This window comes from Felis catus, chromosome E1, assembly GCF_018350175.1.
Source record: "Felis catus isolate Fca126 chromosome E1, F.catus_Fca126_mat1.0, whole genome shotgun sequence".
Classification (NCBI taxonomy): domain Eukaryota; kingdom Metazoa; phylum Chordata; class Mammalia; order Carnivora; family Felidae; genus Felis; species Felis catus.
Genome location: NC_058381.1, coordinates 10,666,973 through 10,691,343, shown reverse-complemented (window position 1 = coordinate 10,691,343; position 24,371 = coordinate 10,666,973). Strand labels below are relative to the sequence as shown.

The 24,371-nt window shown below is 44.6% G+C and overlaps 1 long non-coding RNA gene across 4 annotated transcripts in view; it reads right to left on the bottom strand.

The window, feature by feature from the left end:
• Positions 1-23,777, bottom strand: part of LOC102901275 — a 72,152-nt gene extending 48,375 nt beyond the window's left edge. For 2 of the 4 annotated variants that reach the window (XR_006589373.1, XR_006589374.1), the window contains exon 1: positions 22,763-23,777. This is a non-coding gene — a long non-coding RNA (uncharacterized LOC102901275). The remainder of the gene's footprint in view (positions 1-22,762) is intronic. The other 2 variants (XR_002148892.3, XR_891027.4) reach the window with 1 other exon arrangement.
• Between the last annotated feature and the right edge of the window lie 594 nt (positions 23,778-24,371).

Below are 24,371 nucleotides of genomic sequence, written 5' to 3'. Positions count from 1 at the left end.
CCCTTGGGGGACGTATGTTGTAACTCTTATTAATTCTTTAATTATTTACTCTGTTGGGATAGTGTTCACTGTCACCAGAGCAGCCAATGCAGTAGTTCAAGAACAAAGTCTCGCAAGACACCACACCCCTCAGCAAATTAAGAGTCAACCTTAGAAATCTACCTTCTCATTTCCTGCGTTCTTAGATTTTCCTTGCGAGCTCACCTGTGCCCGCATGAGCAACAGACCATGATGAATTCGACGGTGGATGTAACAATAACTAAGGGATGTCCCCTGACCTGCTGTAAGGGAGAACTCTGGACAGGCTGAGTAGACTTCCACGGATGGAGTCACGTGGGGAGGGAGGGGTGCAGGGCATCACAGACGTCCCATTGTGACGCGCGTGGAGTCTTAGCTGGGATTGGCCGGGTGGGCACAGGGTGGGATAAAAAGCCGGGCTCAGAGCAGACCTCGCACTGAGAGTCCATGGGGAGGGGTGTCCTGTACCTCGTTTTCTGCTGGTCTCGTCCTCCCCACCGCCTCAGCACCCACTCAGGGCCCCTTTCCCAGTCTCCCAGGCTTCCGGTATAGACTCAGGTCTCCCACTTCCCACATCTACCTTTTCTATCCTGAGGCAACTAAAGAGAAACAGAAAAGCAGAAAGACACCAAGCTGAGCCCCCAAATCTGGAATCTTGTGGAGCAGTAACAAACGGAAGCCCATCACCAGAATGATCAATATCGCGAGCTCAGTGAGCTTCACCAAAGTCATGGGAAATCCTAGGGTTTTAAAATGTAAAACCTTGGAAGAAAACTCCGAATCCTAATGAGCACTTCATCAGAGGAACTGCGGAAGAGAGCAAAAGTCGTGCTGGGCTCTCACTTCCCATATGGTATTTTCTCCACCCAAGTGATGAATGAACCTGAGTCCACAATCATGGCTTATTCATGAGACAGCAGCCAGCACAAAGCCTTTCCCCTCCTGTGAGATGAATCGTTGCCCAACCAGGCGTACTTAGGGAGCAGTACGGCCTGCGGACGGCCATATCCATCCTCCTTGTGTTCTGCGGCTCCCCTCTGATCAGGTAAGGCCTCTGAGCCCACAAAGACCACCAGTGTCCGTTCTGCCTATTCTAGAATTTCATATTCGTGGAAGCATACAGTGTGTGCTGTGTTGGGTAGGGTTTTCTTCTCTCGACATAACGCTGTTGCTTGTATCAGAAGCATGTCCTTTTTATTGCTGGGCAGTTCTCCATCGTGCGGATGATCACACATACTTTCCGTTCTCCTGTTGCTGGAAACCCAGGCTATTTCCAGCTAAAGGATATTATGAATAAAGCTGCCTTGGGTATCCTGGTACATATCTTTTGGTGGGGTTATCGTAGCATCTGGAGACCAAATACATTTCATCATTTATGGGGGTATAAGGACCAGTGGAAGACCTTGCCCAGGGTCAGCCATGACAAGGCTGGGCACATCCAGGAAAGCTGTCTCTGACATCAGCGGTCCTCCGCGTTGTTTGGATGGAGTCATGGTGGTTGAACTTTAGGACTCCGTTAACTCAGGCTCCCCATATCCATTTTACAACCTTGAGATTAGCTCCCAAGCTTCTAGGGGTGGCAAAAAGGGACTGGTTTTCCCCTTTCGCCTTTAGTCCGGGCTCAGGCTCTGAGCAGGTCAGGGAGAGGCAATGAGATCAAATTTCTGATTCACTGTGTGAATGTCCCTTCCCCTCCCAGCTTCATTTTCTCCATGTGCCAATAGAGAAGATTAGCTCCATTCTGGGGCTCACTATGGGCCTGACAGTCTGTGAGTCCAAAACTACCCACAATTATTCAGTGATGGTTAGAGATGGGGTGTCCTTTCCTCATCTGCCCTCTCCAGTCCCTTGCGGCCCCAGAGTCACCCCTCCATGTAAGCTCCACATGGGACTCTGCACACTGCTTCCCTCGTCAACCTAAAATTGTCAGGAGGTAATAATTAGGCAAGAGCATTTATTTGGGATTAAAGAATTGCTATTTGGGGTACAGACATGAGTAGTTACCCAAATAGTGTCCCACTAGAACGCAAAAGTCAAGTTAAAAAAAATCTTTTTTTAATGTTTATTTATTTTTGAGAGAGAGAGAGAGAGAGAACATGAGCAGGGGAGGGACAGAGGGAGAGGCAGACACAGAATCTGGGGCAGGCTCCAGGCTCCGTGCTGTCAGCACAGAGCCTGACGTGGGGCTCAAATCCACGAACCGTGAGATCATGACCTCAGCCGAAGTCGGGTGCTTAACTGACTGAACCACCCGGGCGCCCCAAAAGTCAAGTTTTTAAAGCAAAAAGGGAATGCGTGCATATGCTGTTTACAAAAACCTTTGATCGGTGTTGGTGGCAGAAAGGTCATCCTTACTGAATATAATGGGTTGCTATAATACCAATAAGCGAAGTCTCTTGCTGTAGCAAGTTGCTGATATTCACGGTGAGTCCTCGGAATATTTTCAGTTTGGCCCACTTCAAAAGTTCATGGTTCCGCTGGTGAGAACATACATAAAGCCCATCTCCTTAATGGCCTCTCGCTTCATTTTATAGCCCCTTGATATTATGACCCCATTTCATGTCATCTTTCATACACCCAGTGCCCAACTCCCGTGACAGTCAGTGCTTTTTAAAATGTACCCAAGATGTTGGCTTTATTCAGGTATGGTGAGGCCGGGGCGCCTGGGTGGCTCAGTCGGTTAAGCGTCCAACTTCAGCTCTCAGGTCGTGACCTGACGGCTTGTGAGTTCGAGCCCCACGTCGGACTCTGTGCTGACAGCTCGGAGCCTGGAGCCTGCTTCACATTCTGTGTCTCCCCCTCTCTCTGTCCCTCCTCTGCTCATGCTGTGTGTCTCTCTCTCTCGCTCTCAAAAATAAATAAACATTAAAAAAAAAAAAAAAGGTATGGTGAGGCCACCATCAGAAAATGGTTGCTCTTGAGAGACAGTCTGTTATAGTTCCTAAGAGAAGGGGGCATGTCACACCATGCAGGGCCACGTTGGGGGAGGCACCCAGGTCAGTCGGGAGGCAAAAGACAAAAGCCTTTAGTTTTTGCTGGAAGGTTTGGGTGAAACAGGGGAAACAGGCTTGGGATTGGCCACTTTGAATAATTTCAGGGGCTCTGGGGTGTAGGGGCTGTCCCGAGTTGCCTGGTACATGGCCCTGGGGTGATTTATGACAGGGGGATAGTGTCCCAGACTGCCAGAGTCCGAAAACAGAGGTGCTGGGGATGGCCTTGCCCATCAAAGGCATCTCCAAGAATTAGCCAACTCTGGCAGGGACGGTCCCTCCCAGGTCCACAAGGCCACCAGGATGTCAAAGCATCATAACTGGGACGCCTGGGTGACTCAGTCGCTTGACTGTCTGGCCCTTGGTTTCGGCTCAGGTCACGATCTCACAGTTTGTGGGATCGAGCCCCGCGTAGGGCTCTGCACTGACAGCACAGAGCCTGCTCGGGCTTCTCTCTCTACCTCTCTCTCTGCCCCTCCCCAGCTCACGCACACGCTCTGTCTCAAAATAAATAAATGAATGTTTTTTAAAAAATCGTAAAATAGGAGAATTTAAAACATGAATATAGTCAGGGATGGGCAGGATGCTGTGGGAAGAATCCTCTGGAGTCCTGCTCCATCCCACCAACTGGTGGACAAAAATGGCTCCTGGAACACCCTCCAGGAGGTGCTAGGGCGGTCCTTTGGGCTTCAGGGAGAAAAAGCAGTTTGTGTGCGTGTGTGTGTACACAAGTGTCTGTATGCATGTGCTTTTTGTGTGCACATTCTCGGCTAATTCCTGTTACCGATTAAGTATCTACATAGTCTAAGCTTTGTGATGGTCATTGTTATCCAGTGTGTTCAGTCAGACAACACCTGAATGTTTCTAATTGGGCCCCGTGGGCCAGGAGCCCCTTCCATCCTGGCTGCCCCCGCACTGGTCCTCACCCCCATGGGAAGCCGCCGAGATGCTCTTAGGGGGAGGGAGACACAGAGTTGTCGCTTCTGGCAGGTCATGCTGCAGGGACCCCAAAGGAAACCATCTTTCTTGTGTTCACTAGGGCCACAGGAATGGGTCAGAGAGATCGGGGAGCAGAGCCAACAAGCCCACCACCTTCTTAGCAGGGTCTCGGGTAGATGCGTCTCATCTCTCTGCCTCCCCGGGACTTCAGTTCCAATGATCAGATAGTTCAAAGAATCTCAGAGGGACTCTGCAGAGGCCTGTCTTGAACCGTCTGCAGCTTTCCAGAAAACAGTCATTCGACCGGAGACTGAGTTAGGGTAGGGGTGGGAGGGTCTGGGGGGGAAATGATAATGGCACATATGTTTTTCTCCAGCAGAAGAGAAGTTTCTTAGTGCCTCAATCAGTTTAAAACCAAACCCCGCCCCCCAAAACCCAACACCTCCATACTGAGGTGAGGTGATCCCTGACGTGCCCTAAGGCTGAGGCACTTGAAGCCATGTGTGATGTCCCCAGCAGGACTGGCCAGGGTGGGCACCAGGGCAAGTGTGGGGAAGACTTCTTAACCCAGCACGGGGCTGGCCTGGGGCTCTGTGGGATGGTTGTGGTTATTGAGTCTGGCAATACATGGAGACAGGGTTCATTCCTTTTATCTGATTTCAATCATCTCCACAACCCAGGAAAATTTTCAGACCAGTATGATGGAAGTTCCTCCCATCTCGGCAAATATGTGAACTCCAGAAAGTCCGAGCCAGATGTGACCTCATATGCCACCCATCCAAAATTTCCACTCTGCAGATAGAGAGCCTGTGGGCCAAGGAACAGTTGTCCAAATCAAACTACAAACTCAGGATGTGAGAACAGAAACAAAAGCATGGGGGGGCGCCTGGGTGGCTCAGTCGGTTAAGCGTCCGACTTCAGCTCAGGTCACGATCTCGCAATTCGTGGGTTCGAGCCCTGCGATGGGTTCCGTACTGAAGGCTGGGAGCCTGGAGCTTGCTTCGGATTCTGTGTCTCCCTCTTTCTCTCTGCCCCTACCCCACTCATGTGCTCTGTCTCTCTCTAAAAAAAAAAAAAAAAACACACAAAAATCCCAGAAACAAAAGCATAGTCGTAAGTTGGATGCCTGCTACCTGTTATAAATCCTGTACAAGTCCAGCGGCATATAACCTTTCTTACCCTCAGGAAACTTTACTTGGTGGCTTCCTTGCCTGTGTTCACCCAAGGGAAATGCCACAAGTTGCACATTTCCCTGCCCGAGGCTTTGGGCTGCCATATACGTCCCCAGTTCAGGGCCTGCAGGATCAGGCATGGGATTTTTCTTCTGTGCCTGGAGTGCCCCCCGATGGCTAATTCGGTAACAACCGTAGTTCCCTCTAATGTCTTCATGCAAGACAAGACATTGTCAGGAAGGGGGTCTTGCACACTCCTCTTTGGCAACTTCGCCTCCCCCGTCAGTGTACATGTGGGGAAAACATGCATCAGTAAAAGGTTCCCTGAGGATGGAGGTTTTCGTCCTGAATCCTTGGATTCCTCGAATTTCGTCCCTCCTGGAGGACTCAGTGGCCAGTCCTGCCCGCCTCTCCAGAAGGTTCCTTCCCTCCCTGGCACATCCATCTCTTGGAAGCTTCTTCCCACCAAGACACCCCTCACATCCCAGCCCTGAACTGAGCACCGACTGGTGGTTACAACCCTGCAGCGACCAGCCCTGAAGTCTGACTCAGGGAAGCCGAGACTTTACTGGGACATCAGCTGGAAGGGATCCGGCTGGGGGGGTGGGGGAATATAGCTCAGCCTGTGACCTGAGAAAGAAAATTCATCTAGGACTTAAGGACCAAATTAAACTTTGTTTATAGAAACTTATTCTACTAAAATTAACAACTCAGGCAACAACAGATGTTGGCAAGAATGCGGAGAGAGAGGAACCCTTTTGCAGCGCTGGTGGGAATGCAAACTGGTGCAGCCACTCTGGAAAACAGTACGGAGGTTGCTCAGAAAATTAAAAATAGAACTACCCTACGACCCAGCCATTGCACTGCTAGGTATTTATCCAAAGGGTACAAAAATGCTGATTCAAAGAGGCACATGCACCCCAACGTTTATAGCAGCACTATCGGCAATAGCCAACGTATGGAAAGAGCTCAAATGTCCATCGAGGGATGAATGGATAAAGATGTGGTATATATATACAATGGAATATTACTCGGTGATCAAAAAGAATAAAATATTGCCATTTGCAACTACGTGGATTGAACTGGAGGGTATTATGCAAAGCGAAATTAGTCAGTTGGAAAACAACAAATATCATATGACTTCACTCATATGAGGACTTTAAAATACAAAACAGATGAACATAAGGGAAGGGAAGTAAAAATAATATAAAAACAGGGAGGGGGACAAATCATAAGAGATGCTTAAATACAGAGAACTAAAAAAATATTTCAATATTTCTCCATTTCTTGCCAACACTTTTTTTTTTAAATCTGTCTTTTTAATTATACTCATCCTAGTGGGCGTGAGGTGGCACCTCGGTGTGGTTTGGATTTTCTTTTCCCTGATGACAATGTCGAGTGTCCTTTCACACGCCTTAGGCCACTGGTATATCTTTTTTAGGGGAAAATGTCTATTCCTATTTTTTCATTGGGTTGTCTTTTTACTATTGAATTGAAAGAATTCCTTGTATATTCTAGATACAAGTTCCTTGTCAGATACACCATTTGCAAATATATGTACTCTCTTTACATGGGTTGCCTTTTCACTTTTTTTTTTTTAACTGAAGTGTAGTTGACATACAATGTTCTATTGTTTTCAGCTGTGCAACATAGTGATTCAGCAATCTTGTACATCGCACCGTGGTCCCCACCGTAAGCGTGGTTACCATCTTGTCACCATACAGAGTTATTATCATATTGCTGGCCATATTCCCTCCGCTGTACTTTGAATCCCTGTGACTTACTTATTTTATAGCTGGAAGATTGTACCTCTTAACCCCTTTCGCTTACTTTGCCCACCCGTACCTCCCCTCCCCTTGAGCAACTACCAGTTTGTTCTTTGTATTTAGGAGACTGTTTCTGGTTTGTGTGTGTGTTCCTTTGTTTTGCTTTTTAGATTCCACATATAAGTGAAATCCTACGATACTTGTCTTTTTCTGACTTATTTCACTTAGCGTATATCCTCTAGGTGCATCCGTGTTGCCATGAGTGGCAAGTGTCGTTCTCATTTATGGCTGAATTATGTTATGTGTATTTATACCCTACAATTTCCTTATCTGTCATCTGTTGATGGACACGTAGGTGGCTTCCATATTTTGGCTACTGTAAATAGCACTGAGATAAATATATGGACCCACGTATCTTTTCAAATTAGTGTTTTCATTTTCTTTGGGTGAATACTCAGGAGTGGCGTTACTGGGTTGTATGTATGATATTTCTATTTTTAATTTTTTTGAGGGATCTCCATACTGTTTTCCACAGCGGCTGCACAAATTTACACTCCCTCCAACAGTGCACGAGGGTTTCCTTTTCTCCACCTCCTTGCCAACACTTGTTATTTCTTGCCTTTTTGATACTAGCCATTCTGACTGGTGTGAAAAGATATCTCATTGTGGTTTTGATTTGTATTTCCATGGTGATCAGTGATGTTGAGCATCTTTTCATGTGTCTGTTGACCATCTGTGTCTTCTTTGGAAAAATTTCTGGTCAGATCTTCTGCCCATTTTCAATCAGATTATTTGGGTTTTTTGGTGTTGAGTTGTATGAGTTATTTACATAGTTTAGACATTAACCCCTTATCAGATATATCATTTCTAAATATCTCCTCCCATTCAGTAGGTTGCTTTTTGACTTTGTTGATGGTTTTGTACGCTGTGCAAAGCTTTTTTAGTTTGTAGTAGTCCCAATGGTTTATTTTTGCTTTTCTTTCCCTTGCCCAAGGAGGACAAATCCAGAGAAAGTTGCTACGGTCAATGTCCAAGAGATTACTGCCTATGCTTTCTTTTAGGAGTTTTATGATTTCAGGTCTTACCCTTAGGTCTTTTATCCATTTTGAGTTTATATGGTGTGAAAAAGTGGCCCAGTTTCATTCTTTTGCATGTAGCTGTCTTGTTTATCCAACACCATTTATTGAAGGGACTGTCTTTTCCCCATTGTATATTCTTGCCTCCTCTGCCATAGATTAATTGACCATGTAATTATGAGTTTATTTCTGGGCTCTCTATTTTGTTCCATTGATCTATATGTCTGTCTTTGTATCAGTGCCATACTGTCTTGATTATTATAGAATAATAATCAGTGTGTCTCGAAACCTGGGATTGTGATACCTCCAGCTTTGTTCTTTCTGAAGATTGCTTTTGCTATTCAGGGTCTTTTGTGGTTCCACACATATTTTAGGATGATTTGTTTTAGTTCTGTGAAAAATACTATTGGGATTATAATAAGGATTGCATTAAATGTGTAGATTGCATTGGGTAGTATGAAAAATTTAATAATATTGATTCTTCCAATCCATGAGCATAGTATATCTTTCCATTTGTGTCATTTTTTTTTTTTTTCCCAATCCGTATCTTATAGTTTTCAGAATACAGGTCCTTCACCTCTTTGGTTAAATTTATTCCTAGGTATTTCATTCTTTTTGGTACAGCTGTAAGTGGGATTGTTTTCCCGATTCATTTTTCTGCTATTTTGTTACTACTGTATAGAAATGCAACAGGTTTTTTTATATTAATTTTGTATCCTGCAACTTTACTGAACTCATGTATTAGTTGTAATAGTTTTTTGGTGGAGTCTTTAGTGTTTGCTAGATACAGAATCATGTTATCTGCAAATAGTGACATTTTTACTTCTTCCCTACCAATTTGGACGCCTTTTATTTCTTTTTATTGTCTAGTGGCTGTGGTTAAGACTTCCAGTACTGTTTTGAATAAAAGTGGTGAGAGTGGACATCCCCGCCTTGTTCCTGACTCTCTCTAGCCTTTCTTGTGGAGCAGGTCTACTAGTGGTCAATTATCTCAGCTTTTACCTGCAAAGTCTTAATTTCTTTCTCTTTTGAAGGCTAGTTTTGGTGGATATAGAATTCTTGGTTGATGTTTTAAAGTCTCAGCATCGAAATATGTCATCTGCTTTCTGGCTTCCATGGTTTCTGAAGAGAAATTAGCTATTAATACTATTGAAGATCACTTGTATGTGAGAGGTTGCTTCTCTCTTGCTACTTTCCAGATTCTTTATCTTTTGTTTTTGATGATTTGACTTTAATATGTCTTGGTATGACTCTATTTGAGTTTATCCTGTTTGGAGCCTATTTGACCTTGTTGAAAGTGTAGATTCATGTCTTCCATCAAATTTGGGAAATTCTTGGGTACTATCTATCTTTGTGCTCATTTCTTTTTCTCCTCTCCCTCTGGAGTTTCTGGTGGTATGCATGACATCTTAGGTTCTGTTAATTTTTCTCTATTCTCTTTCTACTGCTCAGATGGAATAATATCTGAGCTTATCTTCAAGTTCACTGATTCTTCTGCTTCCTCAGGTCTGTTGGACTCTCGTGAATTTTTAATTTCAGTGGTTGTACTTTTCATCTCCAGAGTTTGTTTTATAATTTCCTTTTACTGACACTATTCGGTGAGACGTTGTTTCTCTGGTATCCTTTTGTCTTGTGTCCATGGTTTCCTCTCACTCTTTGGAAGTTGATATAAAGTCTTTGTTTAATAAGTGAACACCTGGGTTTCCTCAGAGACAGTTTCTATTCATTCCCCATGTCCAGTGAATTGTCCTTCATTTCTTGTTTCCTCACATGTCTCATAGTTTTTTGTTGAAAATTAGACCTTTTGAACATTATAATGTGGCAACACTGGAAAACAATTCTCCCACCTCCCTGGGGCCTGTTGCTACTGCTTCTTGTGAGCTGTTGTTATTTGCTTGTTAGTGACTTCTTAAAAAAAAACTAATTTTGCATCTTAAAGAAATTTTTTTAAATTTATTTTTGAGAGAGAGAGAGAGCAAAAGCAGGGAAGAGGCAGAGACAGAGGAAGACACAGAATCTGAAGCAGGCTTCAGGCTCTGATATGTCAGCACAGAGCCCAACGCGGGGCCTGAATCCATGAATTGGGAGATCGTGACCTGAGCCAAAGTTGGACACTCAACTGACTGAGCCACCCAGACGCCCTAAAAAAACTAATTCACTGTCATGCGGCTGTTAGCTTAGTGGTCAGCTAGCATTTTTAACTGTATCTTAATTAAGCACCTGGAACCAAAGAAGGGGGAAAAAAAGAGAAAAGAAACAAAGAATATAAAGAAGAATACTGTTAGTGTAACTCTCCCTGCCCCCCACCCCCCAGCCCCGGCTTCAGATGTTGAAGTCCTAATCCCCAGTAACTCAGAATGTGACCACATTTGGAGACAGGGTCTTTAAAGAGGTAATTATGTTAAAGTGAGGTCACTGGGGTGGGGCTTAATTTAATATGATGGGTGTCTCCATAAGAAGAGGAAATTAGGACAGGGACACACAGAGGAAAGACCATGTGAAAGCATAGGGAGAAGGCAGCCATCTACAAGTCATGGAGAGAGGCCTCAGGTGAAATAGAATCTGATGACCCCTTAATCTTGGACTTTTGGGCTCCAGAATTGTGGGAAAATAAGTTTCTGTTAATAAGCCACCCACTCTATGGTACTTTGTTATAGTAGCCTTCAAAAATTAATGCAATCACTATTATTTGTTTCTTTTGTTGGAAATGCTGCAGGAGTTGTGACATTGTGTGGGGCTAACCCAGCTCGCTACGAGGAGTTAGCAATGGGCAAAAGTTTAGTCTGTCTGAAAATAAACACACGCCTTCTGATCAGCTGGCCTCCTCCAACAAGGGTATCGATATGAAGACTGTAAAATTGTGAAGGATTTTAGAGACTTTCTACTATTATAGTTCACAACACTGACTGCATATTGGAATCATTTCAGAAATTATTTTCTAAAAGCCTGGCTCCATCCCCATAAAATCATAAAATTATTTTAATGGTATGGAGTTAGTCAAGGAAAACTCCCCTAATATGGGTTTGGGTGAAGGACAGATTGAATGTCAAAAGCTGGAGGACGGCAGGACTTCAGTTGAGGCTACAGGGCCAGGTGACAGGGAGTTTTAGACGAGGTGCATGGAGACCAGCATGGCAAGGGCACAGGCAAATATTGGGGAGCAGTGGAGGTAAAGCTGGGTTGGGAAGGAGAGACCAGGCAGTGACCATGAAAACCAAGCAGAGAAATCAAGGCTTTCAAAGGATTTTGAGCATTGGGCTGGAATCAATGGGGCCTTGGAAGCTGCTTGAACCTGGGAGGAGTGCCATCAGAGGTGGGTGGAGAATGTGGCTTCTGGGGGCAGTCCCGGTCACTGGTCATCAGGAGGACTGAAGGCTGAGGTTTGGAGTAAAGAAAAGGCCACAGAGGGGGCACCTGGGTGGCTGAGTCAGTTAAACGTCCGACTTCGGCTCAGGTCATGATCTGACCTGTTCGTGGGTTCGAGCCCCGCATCAGGCTCTGTGCTGACTGCTCAGAGCCTGGAGCCTGCTTCGCATTCTGTGTCTCCCTCTCTCTCTGCTCCTCCCCTGCTCATGCTCTCTCTCTCTCTCCTTCAAAAATAAATAAAAACATTAAGAAAGAAAAGGCCACAGAGTTCCCAGCACTCATCAGAGTTGTAGAAAATATGTGCATTTTACTTTTTTTAATGTTTATTTATTTTTGTTAGAGAGAGAGAGCACAAGCAGGGGAAGGGCAGAGAGAGAGAGACAGAGGATCTGAAGTGGGATCTGCGCTGACAGCAGAGAGCCCAACATGGGGCCCGAACTCATAAACCGTGAGATCGCGACCTGAGCTGAAGTCAGATGCTCAACCGACTGGAGCCACCCAGGCGCCCCTATGTGCATTTTAAATAGAACTGAAAACACAAACAGGAGGTTTGGTTCCTGCCACCATGAGGCAATAGCCGAGGCTGCTGGCTCTGTCCATAAAAATCCGCCCCTGACAAGACCTGTGGCGGAAAACACGGAGCCAGGAACCAGCAGATCCACATTATGAGAAACCTCTGGAAGGAGGGAAGGTTGGCCTGTGGTGTGTGCATGTCTGTGTGTGTGTGCGTGGGGGGGGGGGGTTGGGGGCTAAGTGGGTGTGTCTTCAGCCTGGGGCACAGGGAGACTCCAGCTATGAGAGGAAAACAGTAATGATTTCAGCTCTGTTCTGGGCTTTCCTCAACCATTGCCTGTTGACAGTCACCGTTTGTCCCGCACCCTCACAGCAGGCATCAGTAGCAAAGGTCAAGTCTGCTGAGATGGGTGTTATCAGAGGTGACATCCAAGTAACACGAGATGAGGAAATGGGGACAGCGGATAGGAACCAACATTCCCAGGGAATCGTGACTCCCCTCTTTCTCTCCGGGCCTCCAGGCCCAGCGGACTCCAGTGTCATCCCAATGCTGCCCCTTCTTGGATGCTTGAAGGTGAAGCCCTGACCTGAAGGGTTTCTTGGAGTCTAAGGCTCCCAATGTCAGTGGCCACAGGGTATGCTCTCAGCGCCAGAGCTCCTATTCCTCAAGCTCTCCATTGCCGGACGTAGAGTGGGGTCTGGCCACCATCTCCCCTCAATACTCTGCCAGAGGAAGTCACCCCTCAGAACGAGGGCAGAAAGATGAACTCAGGGCAAAGAGGAGCACGACTTCCACAAAAGAGGAACTATCACTGGACGGCGTATGGCGTGGGGCAAAGAAGTCTGAGAAACGATGGATCGAGACTATGAAACGAGTGTGCTAAAGCAGACGAGGGGCTATTAACAATGTAAAACGGGGAAAATCACCGGAAATAAAGTTGAACTATTAGGGAAGAAAAATACGATACTCTTAGTATTTGCTATATATACCGAAACCAATTACTCAGCCATCAAAAAGAATGAAATCTTGTTGGTGGGAAGGCAAGCTGGTGCAGCCACTCTGGAAGACAGTATGGAGGTTCCTCAAGAAGCTAAAACTAGAACTACCCTACGACCCAGCAACTGCACTACTAGGCATTTATCCACGGGATACAGGTGTGCTGTTTCGAAGGGACACATGCACCCCCATGTTTCTAGCAGCACTATTGACAATAGGCAAAGTATGGAAAGAGCCCACATGTCCGTCGATGGATGAATGGATAAAGAAGATGTGGTATATATATACAATGGAGTATTACTCGGCAATCAAAAAGAATGCAATCTTGCCATTTGCAACTACGTGGGTGGAACTGGAGGGTATTATGCTAAGTGAAGTTAGTCAGTCAGAGAAAGACAAAAATCATATGACTTCACTCATACGAGGACTTTAAGAGACAAAACAGATGAACATAAGAGAAGGGAAGCAAAAATAATACAAAAACAGGAAGGGGGACAAAACAGAAGAGACTCATAAATATGGAGAACAAACGGAGGGTTACGGGAGGGGTGGTGGGAGGGGGGATGGGCTCAATGGGGGAGGGGTGCTAAGGAATCCAGTCCTGAAATCATTGTTCCACTATATGCTAATTTGGATGTAAATTTAAAAAAATAAAAAATAAAACAAGTTAAAAAAAAATGCCCAAGAATCAAACACTGGATGTCTGCTATGTAATGTTCTACACTTTTTCGTAAGTTTGAAATCTTTCATATTTATGAAACGCAAACAAAATGAAAATTAAAGCAAAATGGACCATCTCACTGCTACCTGGGAATCCAGACTTTTCTCCTTACATGTCTCCTATCATTTCCTGAGCAGATGGACAGATCTCTAACTTCAAATCTTAACCTATTCCATTCCCCGGCATGAAAACTTCTTTTCATTATCTTCTCTGAGTCCCACCCCTTTTTGATGAATTTCAGTTTCCTCTCCTACAGAAATTCACGCCAAGTATCCTTATTCTTCATTTCATTACTGCCTCTTCTAAACAGCTGAAATATCTGTGACCTGGCCTATTCTTGGATCCCCATCAGCCTATCATTGTTATTTATCTTTTTCCTGAGGTCCCTTTTTCTCCTCAATTGGTAAGTGCCAGCAAAGCATTTAAAAAGCACTTGTTGGGGCGCCTGGGTGGCGCAGTCGGTTAAGCGTCCGACTTCAGCCAGGTCACGATCTCCCGGTCCGTGAGTTTGAGCCCCGCGTCGGGCTCTGGGCTGATGGCTCAGAGCCTGGAGCCTGTTTCCGATTCTGTGTCTCCCTCTCTCTCTGCCCCTCCCCCGTTCATGCTCTGTCTCTCTCTGTCCCAAAAATAAATAAACGTTGAAAAAAAAAAATTATAAAAAGCACTTGTTGAAAAAAATAACCGAAAGACACTGAAAAGCATTTACAAACAGACTATGTATATGCGTATTCATGCTTGCCATGTGTTTGCCAACATATGTGTGAAGAATTTTAATTGCGTGGGAAAGTGCTTGTGATGGAACGCAGAAAGAAAAGGTCAGGATGCAAAACCTTTCATACCGTCTGAGCTCAGTAAAATTCTGTACAAGTGCGCCTTCATAACGGCATGAGAGCTCATCATTTGGATGTGAACTGATAACCTTTTAGGAAAGCACGGAGCCGTTCTTAATTCAGAAAATGCTCTCTAATACAGAAAAAAAAAAACAAAAAAACGAAATCTTGCCATTTGCAATGACCTGGATGGAGCTAGACTGTATTCTGCAAAGGAAAATAAGTCAGCAGAGAAAGACAAATACCGTATGATTTCACTGATTTGTGGAATTTAAGAAACAAAACAGATGAACATACGGGAAGGGGGGGAAGTAGAGAGGGAAACAAACCATAGGAGACTCATAATGACAGAACAAACTAAGGATTGATGGAGGGAAGTGGGGTGGGGGAGGGGCTAGATGGTCGATGGGTATTGAGGAGGGCACTGGCTGTGATGAGCAGTGGGTGTTGTATGTAAGTGATCAATCACTGAATTCTACTCCTGAAACCAATATTGCAGCATACGTTAACTAAAATTTAAAGGGCAGTGGGTGGCTCAGTCAGTTGAGTGTCCAACTCTTGATTTCGGCTCAGGTCACGATCTCAGGGTCATTGGACTGACCCCTGTGTCGGGCTCCACGCTGAGTGTGGAGACTGTGTGGAATTCTCTCTCTCCCTCTGCTCCTCTCCTCTAAAATAAAAAAATATATATACATATATTTTTAAAAAGAGGTTTTTTTAATTTTTTTTCAACGTTTATTTATTTTTGAGACAGAGAGAGACAGAGCATGAATGGGGGAGGGACAGAGCGAGAGGGAGACACAGAATCAGAAGCAGGCTCCAGGCTCTGAGCCGTCAGCCCAGAGCCGGACACGGGGCTCAAACTCACAGACCGCGAGATCGTGACCTGAGCTGAAGTCGGACGCTTAACCGACTGAGCCACCCAGGCGCCCCAAAAAGAGTTTTAAAAATATCTAAAATTGACATTAAAATTAACAATTTTTAATTCAAAAATTTTTAATGTTTATTTTTCAGAGAGAGACAGAGACAGGGGGAGGAGCGGAGAGAGAGGGAGACACAGAATCCAAAGCAGGTTCCAGGCTCGGAGCAGTCAGCACAGAGACTGACACCAGGCTCGAACCCACGAACCGTGAGATCATGACCCGAGCCGAAGTCGGATGCTTGACCAGCTGAGTCACCCAGGTACCCCTTCCTTTTTTTTTAATTAAAAAAAAATTTACATTAAAACAAAAAACACGCACACACTAGCATCAAACTTAAGAAATAATCCATTTTAGGCATGGTGCCCGTTGTTTAAGTTAACTCTTACAGAAGAGTGCCCAAATAACAGGGATCCCTTTGCACAAGAAATAGGAACTTAACGAAAAAGGATGAATAATCCAAAGCAGAATGAAGTAAAAGACTTAAGCACAGCTCTTGAGTTACAGACAGATGGACTGGAGTTTAAATCCTACCCCTGCTATCCAGTTGCTAAAAGACATTTTACTCTATGTTATTGGCTGAATCGTGACCCTCTTAAAAATTCATTTGTTGGAGTCCTAACCAGCTCTATTTGGAGATGGGGCCTTTAAAGAAATAATTAAGTTAAAATGAATCGTATGGGTGGGTTCAAATCCAATATGACTGGTGTTCTTGTAAGAGGAGGATATTCAATAGCATATACAGAGGATGTAAAGACACAGGAGAAGGTGGCCATCTACAAGCCAAGGAGAGAGGCCCCACAAGAGCCCAACCATGCTGACACCTTGATCTTGGACTTCTACCTTCGGGAATGGCAAGGGAATGCATTTCTGTCGTTCAAGCCACCTAGTCTGTGGCACTTTGTCATGGCAGCCCTAGAAAACTGATACACTACATATTCAACTATCATCTGCTGATAGGGCTTTTGTAAAGGATGAATTAAGTACATTAAATGAGATGCTTTAGGTTAGGCACCTAACACTGTATCCAACATGTGGTAAGAATTCAACAAATATAAATGCACAACTTGCAAATGCCCACATTTCGCCAGGTCAGCAGCATCCTTCTACCACAGAATTCATTGGTAGAAAACCAGAACTGTATCAAAATTGGTGGCAAATGGGGGCGCCTGGGTGCCTCAGTTTGTTAAGCTTCCAACTTCAGCTCAGGTCATGATTGCACGGTCTGTGGGTTCGAGCCCCGCGTCGGGCTCTGTGCTGACAGCTCAGAGCCTGGAGCCTGCTTGGGATTCTGTCTCTCTCCCCCTGCCTCTCCCTGCCCTGCTCACGCTCTGTCTCTCTCTCTCTCAAAAATGAATAAACATTTTTTAAAAATCTTTAAAGAATGGTGAAAAATGCACTAGAATAGGGAAGAGAAATGTTTTCCTAGCTTCTCCCCCCACCCTGCCCCACTCCCCATCACCCTCACTGAAAAAAGAAACAAGTGGAGACAAATTCCTATCATCACTGATCGTAATATTACTCAAGAAAATATACTGAATCTATAATAGGATAGTTTAAAATCTGAGCACAATTATCTGAGTTTGAATACAGAAATACAACCTCTGAAGAAAGGAGTAGCAAGATTCACAGACAAAAAAAAAAAAAATGCTTGGAGTAGACCTTGAGAATATAAATAAATTTTCTAACTCATGTGGTAAGGTGAATAATGGCCATCCAAATATATCCACATCTTGGGAATGCAAACTGGTGCAGCTACTCTGGAAGACAGTATGGAGGTTCCTCAAAAAATTAAAAATAGAACTACCTTATGACCCAGCAATTGCACGACCAAGAGTTTATCCAAAATATACAGGAGTGCTGATTCATAGGGGCACATGCACCCCAAAGTTTATAGCAGCACTATTGACAGTAGCCAAAGTATGGAAAGAGCCCACATGTCCATCGACGGTTGAATGGATAAAGAAGATGTGGTGTATATATATACAATGGAGGATTACTCGGCAATCAAAAAGAATGAAATCTTGCCATTTGCAACTACGTGGATGGAACTGGAGGGTATTAGGCTAAGTGAAATTAGAAAATGACAAAAATCATAGGACTTCACTCATATGAGGACTTTAAGACACAGAACAGATGAACATAAGGGAAGGGAAACAAAAATAACATAAAAACAGAGGGGGACAAAACAGAAGAGACTCATAAATATGGAGAACAAACTGAGGGTTACGGGAGGGGTGGTGGGAGGGGGGATGGGCTCAATGGATAAGGGGCACTAAGGAATCTGCTCCTGAAATCACTATTGCACTATATGCTAACTAACTTGGATGTAAATAAATAAAGAAACAAACAAAAAACAAAAATGAAAACCAAAAAAATCTTAAAAGAATCTACTTTGATCAAAGTGTTGGTTACTGAGTAAGATTGGCATGGTATTGAATCACACTAATATACTATTCGCCAGCCACATGTAGTTTGAAATTTGGCTAGTCCAAATTGAGATGTGCTCTAAGTGTAAAATATGTATCATATTTCAAAGACTTAGTAGGGGAAAAATACTAGAAAGTATGTCATTGATAATGTTTTCTATTGATGACATATCAAAATGGTAGTATTTTAGAATATTGGGTTGAATAAAATATATTATTAAATTTTTAAAAAACACAAATACATCCACATCTAATCGTCAGGACATTAGAACACGAATACGTCACCCTACATGGCAAAAGGGACTTTGTAGGTACGATTAAGAATCTTGAGGGGCGCCTGGGTGGCTCAGTCAGTTAAGCGTCCGACTTCAGCCAGGTCACGATCTCGCGGTCCGGGAGTTCGAGCCCCGCGTCGGGCTCTGGGCTGATGGCTCAGAGCCTGGAGCCTGTTTCCGATTCTGTGTCTCCCTCTCTCTCTCTGCCCCTCCCCCGTTCATGCTCTGTCTCTTTCTGTCCCAAAAATAAATAAACGTTGAAAAAAAAAATTCTTTTTTTTTTAAAAAAAGAATCTTGAGAAGGGGAGATTATGCTGGAGTATCTGGATGGAGACACATCACCGGTAGGAGATACCATCACCCAAGCAAGGAGACTGGAGTGACGTGAGGAAGGGGCCCCAAACCATGCGATGCAGAGGCCTCTTGCACCTGGGAAAGACAAGGACACCGATTCTCTCCTGGAAGCTCCAAGAGAAATGCAGCCCTGGTAACACCTTGATTTTGGACTTCAGACCTCCAGAGAAGGATGATGATAAATTTGTGTTAATATGTGATAATAGCAACAAGAAGACTAATGTACACAGGAAGTATTTAGGAATAATAGTCTTTTCTCGAAGGATGAAAGGAATGTTTGCCCGTGAAAGAATAAAAGAGAAAATGACTCAAATCGAACACAGGCATTTTAGTTGAGTGGTTGTTAAACTTGGCTTTATGCTTGTTTAAAAATACAGATGCTTCTTACGTATCCGACTGATTTAGGCTCAGGTTGTGATCTCGTGGTTTCGTGAGTTCGAGCCCCAAGTCGGGCATGGTGCTGGCAGCACAGAGCCTGCTTGGGATTCTCTCTCCCCCTCTCTCTGTCCCTCCCCTGCTCACACACACGCACTCTCTCTCTCAAAATAAATAAGCATTTATATATATATATATATAAAATATATATATATATTTTATATATATATATAAAAATATATATTTTATATAAATATATATATATATAAAATATACAGAGGCTATATATAAAATATACAGAGGCTATATATAAATATATAAATATCAAAATAAATAAGCATATATATATATATATATAAATATATAAATATAAAATATACAGAGGCTATATATAAAATATACAGAGGCTTGGGAGCTCCATTCGGAAATGCTGCCTTGTTAAGCCTGGGATTGGACTGAGTTATCTTTTTTTCTTTTCTTTTAAATGCTTCCCAGGCTGTTTTGGGTTTAAGATGGTCCTATTCCACTTCTTTTCTCCAAAAATGCAGGGGAAACAGCTACAAATTCAGATCTACAAAATGAACAGTAAAGACTGAACATATGTGTGGGTAAAGTGGGAGAGAAGATGCAAAGGGAAGCATCTGAGTGCGTATTTCCAAGAGGAGAGTGGCATCCTGAAAGCACGACCCAAACTCCTCCCTTAAAAGAAAGGCGGCAAGTTGCACAGGCTGGGGCAGGACTCCCTCTGGACTCTGCACCTGAGCAGGGAACAAAGGGAAGCAGGGACAAATGTGACTCACACTGTCAATCCGGAGATAGAAGACACATATGCAGGGAACTATAATTCGGAAGAAAGGAGTGATTGTTCTTTACTATTGTCTAGGTGAGAAGCAAAGCCTAAAAAGAAACATTTAAACAGGAAGTCTGCAAGGAATTAAGGCGGGGTTCTCTTACACAGAGGTGAAGGCATGTGTTGTTGCATGTTGGAATGCATTTAGACGTGACTTAGTATCTGTATGTGGCCATGCCCTATGACCCAGCAGTTTGGGGAGTTCCTTCAATCACTACCTCTGAAGGATGAGTGTCCTTAATTTTGTAATTATCAATTGCCTGTTAGTGATTATGCGAGGAGGTAAAGGAAGGAGATGCAATGAGGGGGGGCACATAGAAAGCATCAAAGATACTGATTCTGTTCCATGTCTTAAGATGAGTGGTGTAGAGGGGCACCTGGGTGGCTCAGTCTGGTAAGCGTCCGGCTTCGGCTCAGGTCATGATCTCGCAGTTGGTGAGCTCGGGCCCCGCGTCGTGCCCTGTGCTGACAGCTCGCGGAGCCTGGAGCTGCTTCGGATTCTGCGTCTCCCTGTCTCTCTGCCCCTCCCCCATTCACGCTGTGCCTCTCCCTCAAAAACAAGCATCAAAATTTTTTTTTAAATAAAAAAGTCTTTTCCTCAATAAAGAAAAATCTTGAAGGGACAACCTTAAATTTACAGCTTAAGAAACCAGAAAAAGAGTAAAGCAAACATAAACCTGTCAGGAGGGAAATGGTGAAGATTTGAACAGACAGAATAGACCATAGAGAAATCAATGAAATCAAAAGCCCGTTCTTTGAAAAGACCAACAAAATTGACAAACCGTTAGCTGGAATTACTTAAAATAAATAACATTCAGAATGAAAGTGGGGATGTGACTACCAATTCTACAGAAAGAAAACGTATAAGAGTACTGTGAACATCTGTATGCCCACAAATTGGATAGGCTAGATGAGATGGACCGATTGCTAATAACACTAAAAATAGAAAAAATTAGAAAATCCATAGATGATAAACTAGTAAGAAGATTAAATCAATCAAAAAACAAAAACAAAAACAAAAAAACCTCCCAACAAAGAACCTGATGGTCTCACTGGTGAATTCCACCAAACATTTAAAGGACAACTTATACCGGGGTACCTGGACGGCTCAGTCTGTAGAGCATGCAACTCTTGATCTCAGGGTTGTGAGTTCAAGTCTCCTGTTGGGCATGGAGCCTACTGAAAATAATAATTTTTTTAAAAAAGCTTTAAAGAAAAACTTGCACCATCCTGCTCAAACTCTTAAAGAACTGAAGAGGAGGGAACGCATCCTAACTCATTCTACAAGGCCAGCATTGTCCTAATACCAAAGCCAGACAAAGATACTGTAAGAAAAAAAAAAAAAAAAACTACAGACCAAAATATCTCTAATAAACATTGATGTAAAAATCCTCAACAAAATACTAGCAAACTGAATTCAGCAGTATATTTAAAGTATTATACAACATGCCCAAATGGAGTTTATTCCTGGAATGCAAGAATGGTTCAACATTTGAAAATCACTCTGTGTAATATGGCACATTAACAGAATAAAGGACTAAAAACACACGATCATCTCAATGGATACAGAATAAACATCTGACCAATTCAATCCCCTTTCTTTTTTTTTAAATTTTTTTTTCAACGTTTATTTATTTTTGGGACAGAGAGAGACAGAGCATGAACGGGGGAGGGGCAGAGAGAGAGGGAGACACAGAATCAGAAACAGGCTCCAGGCTCTGAGCCATCAGCCCAGAGCCCGACACGGGGCTAGAACTCACAGACCGCGAGATCCTGACCTGGCTGAAGTCGGACGCTTAACTGACTGCGCCACCCAGGCGCCCCATTCAATCCCCTTTCAACACAATAAGAGTCATATATAAAAACCCACAGTGAACATACTCAATGACGAAAGACTGAAAGCTTTTCCTCCAACATCAGGAACAAGGCAAGGACGCCCTCTCTCTCCACTTCTATTCAACGTAATACTAGCCAGAGAAATTGGGCACGAAAAAGAAATAAGAGCACTCAAATGGGAAAGGAAGAAGTAAAACCACAGATGACATGATCTTATATGTTGAAAATCCTTAAGAATACACACACAAACTTAGAATACACGAATTCAGCAAAGTAATAAGATACAAAATCAACACACAAAAATCTATTGCATTTCTATATACTAACAATGCACAATCCCCAAAGGAAATTAAGAAGACAATTCCATTTACAACAGCATCAAAAAGAATACAATATTTAGGTATAAACTTAACCGAAAAGGCAAAAAGATTTGTACACTGAAAACTACAGAACATTGCTGAAAGAAATGAAAGCAGACGTACAAGAATGGAAAGATAACTCATGTTCATGAATTGAAAAACAATATCGTCGAGGTGTGAATACATTTATATTTAAATACCACAATACAGTAGCCAGAGGCTACCATATAAGACACATAGCTGTAATATATCATGTCCCCTTTTTTTCATGAGAAGGAAAACAATCCCTGGCAAAGAAGCCCTTTCAGGAGAATTTACCTAATACAAAAATATTATTTAAAAGAAACCAGGGGCGCCTTGGTGACTCAGTGGTCAAGCCACGGACTCTGAATTTCAGCTCAGGTAATGATCTCCTGGTTGATGGGATCGACCCCCGCCCCCTTGCTTCCAAGGAGCTCAGCACTGCTTTCTGGGGTTATCTCTCTCTCTCTCTCTTTCTCTGCCCCTCCCCCGCTCACATACACTCTCTCAAAATAAACTTAAAAAAACAAAAGTTAAAAAAAGTAACCAGCACAAGATCTACACAAAGAAACTATGAGTAAAAGCAAAGTTTGTCTAGCTCACGAAAACAAGGTGTCAGAGGGAATGAAAACTATGATCAAAACTTGTCATCAAAATATTTAACTTAACGGAGCCATCCACTTTGTAAATAGGAGGCACACGCACAGATCCCACAGCTCAGGCAGAAGGCAAGACAACAGAAGGTGAAATAAACGTGGGGTGCACAGAAACAAAGAAAGAAGCACAAAACTCTGAAAATGGCTTCCCGCGAGAGAAAGAAATGGACTGGGGGGTCTGGGATGCTGTTTTAATACAGGATTCTAGAACTATTTAGCCTTTAATTTAAACTCTGTGGATGTAAAAACAAATCTATCCCCTTCCCCACCCCCTACCCCCTCCAGCACGCAATGCTTACTTGTCCGCCGCTCTTACTCCTAGCCTGGGAGAGCCCCCGCCCGTGCAGGTTGCCTGCTCCTTCCTAGGAAAACACTACAAGGTCTTGCTTGAACGAGTCCCTCTTGCTCCCGGTGTCTTATCCCACCTCTGCTGCCTGGGCCCACGCAACATCCGGCTCCACCTGCACGTCTGCTCCCTTAGATCTCAATCCCTGGTTCTCCAGTTGCTGCTGCCTCTTCCGGGGGTTGCAGACCCTGGCACCACAGCCCACGTGTCCTGGACCCCCAGGCGGGCCCTCCCCGGCCTGGCCCCCACCTGGGCCCCCATGTGTCCCGGTTTCAGTTCATAACAACTTCGCTGTCATTCTCGATCACCTTATTTGCAGGAGCGTGGGTTGGGGGAGCAGGGCTGCGGTGTGGCTCCCGCAGCTCTTGAGTGTTGTTTACTGTCGCCACGGAAACCTCCCCGCAAGCCCTGGGCGGGGCTTAGGAAGGGGCGTGGTCAGAGCCCAGCGAGGCAGAGGCGGAGGTCCCCTCGGATTCGGGAATTCTAGCTGGCGTCCGGGTTGCGACTCAACCCGCGCCCTGGACGTCGGGGAAGCAGCCCCGGGACAGGCAGCTTGGCGCTGGTACAGCGGGTTCGAGGAGTTTTCCTCTTCCCGCGGTGGCGTAAAGACGGGCCGGGGACCGACATCGGATTCTGAACGGATGGAGGACGTGTGGGATGGGATGAGAGGAAGGCGGCCGCTGAAAAGTACCGGGAGTCAGGAGGAGGAATTTCGTGAAGGACTTCCGGGGGTGGGGTCACGTGGCGAGGTGACCCCCTTGACGTCACAGACGCCCATTGTGACGCGCGTGGAACCTCAGCCGCCTATTGGCTCGGCGGGCGCGGGATGGGGCTAAAAGCCCAGGCGCAGGTCCAACCCTGGGCTTAAGGGGGCGGGCAGAGAGGCGGTCGGTGTCTCGGCTCCCGACGGTAGGACCCAGCTCACTAGGCCCTCCGCACCCGCTCTGTTGAGCTGGCAGCGTTGGTCTGTCGCGCCTCCGGGACTCGGGCCCAACCTCAGACCTCGGATTTCCTTGCCCCATCCTCGGCCGTCGCCCATCCGGACTCGACTCCCGGGCCCACCACTGCCTCCGCTCCAAGCCCCCAGCCTCGCTGGTGCAGCACCGGTTGCTTCCTTCCCTCGTGGCCATACCCCCATGCCACACGATGTCTTCGGGCGAAGGCACAGAAGTCCTCGGTGCAGGCCACTGGCCAGCTGGACAACTCTAGAGCTTCTAGAACAAATTTGGTCTGAAACCCATTTAATCTTTGGAAACATCTATCGAAGAAACTGAGTTGAGGGTATAAGAACGAAAATAAGGGTCATGCCCTATAGAGGAAAATCAAAATAGGGAACGAGGAACTAGGTCTTGAGAGTGGCTACAAGTGTTCATAGAGCAGACAGGTTGCCTTTTTGAGCCCGTGCTGGCTAAGAAACATCAGAACCTCAAAGCAGTGCTTAGAAAGGTGTGGAGAGTACAGGTCCGTCTCTTAAGGAACCCGTGGATTGCTTGGCTAATTGTTATCCTGGGGGAGATGGGGAACCTAAGTCCTGGGCCAGAATTTCTTGAAATGTTTTGGGA